Genomic DNA, 1,948 nt, shown 5'->3' with positions numbered 1-1,948 from the left:
AGGAGGAGGAGATAAGGCGCTCAAGATTCCAACAGGCGAGCCTAGTGATGGAGTGGAGGAGGACGAACCCTCCAGCTGCTGACCGAGACGTGATAGCGGAGCGGGTGAGAATACTGGCAGAGCACAGAAGGAGCAGGCAAGAGCTGCGCGTCCTGCTGCTACTCCTGACCTGAAGTGCAGTCCCGCAGAGGAAGTGATGGCAAGAAACCTGATGGATGCCCCTGCTGGACCAGAGTAGCTGAGGAGGAGGAGGAGGAGGAGGAGGAGGGGAAGGAGGAGGAGGAGGAGGAGGAGGTAGAGGAGCAGGAGCAGGTACAAGAGGAAGAGGAAATGGTTGTAGTGGAGGAGGAGGAGGAGGAGGAGGAGGAGAAGTCAAGATTGTGGTGGTGTGCGACCGTACACAACTAGAGGGGGGCAGCTAGGGAAGCACAAGGGGTCAAGACGGGATGTGGACATATGGAGATTGTCGAGAATCGAGGAGGAAGGAGCAAAGCGGGGGAAGGGGGGGTTCAGGAGGGGGAGCAGGAGGACCAGGAGGAGGATTCAAGTGTATCTGTAACATCAGCATGTAAAGTAGCACGAATGGTGAATGTAAATAATATGAAACAGAAACAAACCTATCAAACAGCCTTTTTCTCCCTACATCATCCGCATCTCTTGATCGGACTCTCCTGCTCCCCCCCCCCTTCTTTTCCTCAGCCCTCCAGTTCCCTACTCGCCTCCTCCAGCGATGCTGCGATGCTCATCTCTGCTTTAGACAGAAACCTTCTCCTCTTTCCTGCCTGCAGCCTCTCGCACAACAACTCGAACCGCTTCCTTGACATGCCTGCTGTTACCGTCAGGTCCTCCTCCTCCTCCTCCTCCTCCTGCTCTTCTCCCTCTCTCCTCTCCTCCTCTTTCTGCACCTGCCCGCAGTGACGACAAGTCGAGGTCAAGCAGCAGATCTTCGACGCGCCTCACTCCCTGATTGACTAACTGAGCAAAGACCGTGATGGGAGGGAGGGAGGGAGGGAGGGAAGGAGGGAGGGAGGAAGGGGGGAGGGAGGCAGAGAGGGAGGGAGGTGGGAGGGAGGTGGGAAGGAGGGAGGGAGGGAAGGAAGGGAGGGCGAGAGAGAAAGGGGGGGGGGTTGGGGAGAGGGAGGGAGGGAGTTGCAGGTGAAGGGGAGGGGAGAAGCAGAGGGGGAGGTGTGATGGTACAAGCTGTCTAAGAAGGGAGAAGCAAGATTCCGATGAGATGCTGCGAGAAACAGAAGAATATTAGCGGAAACAAGAACAAGTACAGGAGAAGGAGGATGAGGACATCGAAAGTCACGTTAAGGAGGAGGAAGAGGAGGAGAAGAGACGGAAAAGGAGAGGAGCAGGAGGGAGGAAGAAGAGGGAGGAGCCCGAGAGCACCTGCGAAGGGCTGCGATGAGTTCTCTTTCTCCAGGGTAATATCCTCCTAGCAAGTTCAAGTGGACGAGTACAACGGACTCCTCCAACTGCCTTGTGCTTGCTCCCGTTCCCTCCGCCTCCCTCGACCCCCCCTGCCAGCTCTCCCCCAGCAGCAGAGCCTCTCCTCCTCCTCGCTTCAGGTTGATGCAGCCTGTGAAGCTCCTGTGCTGCTTGAGGGTGCTGGAAGCTTGTCATTGTTGGGAGAAGAGAGCAGGACTGAGCCTGCACGTGAGGAATGGGAGGGGACAAGAGAAGGACAGAGAAGGCGATGAGAGAGGATGGAAGGAGGGGACGGGACGCGAGGGGAGGGGGGGTAGGCCTAGGGCCGTGGAGGGGTGTGGTGGTTACCGTGAATTGGACAGACTGGATTGAATTTTCCCGGTGGAAGGACACCTATCGCGGGGGTGTCTGGGAGTGATCGGGCGCTTTCTTTTATCATACACGATCATATACGGTCTGTTAGGGGGGTCCGGGGATGGGATGGATGTCATGTTTAATGTCTTTCCCTTCCCTG

Source organism: Guillardia theta, assembly GCF_000315625.1.
Source record: "Guillardia theta CCMP2712 unplaced genomic scaffold GUITHscaffold_21, whole genome shotgun sequence".
NCBI lineage: Eukaryota > Cryptophyceae > Pyrenomonadales > Geminigeraceae > Guillardia > Guillardia theta.
The sequence above is the reverse complement of the archived record's forward strand: the minus strand, read 5'-3'. Positions refer to the sequence as shown.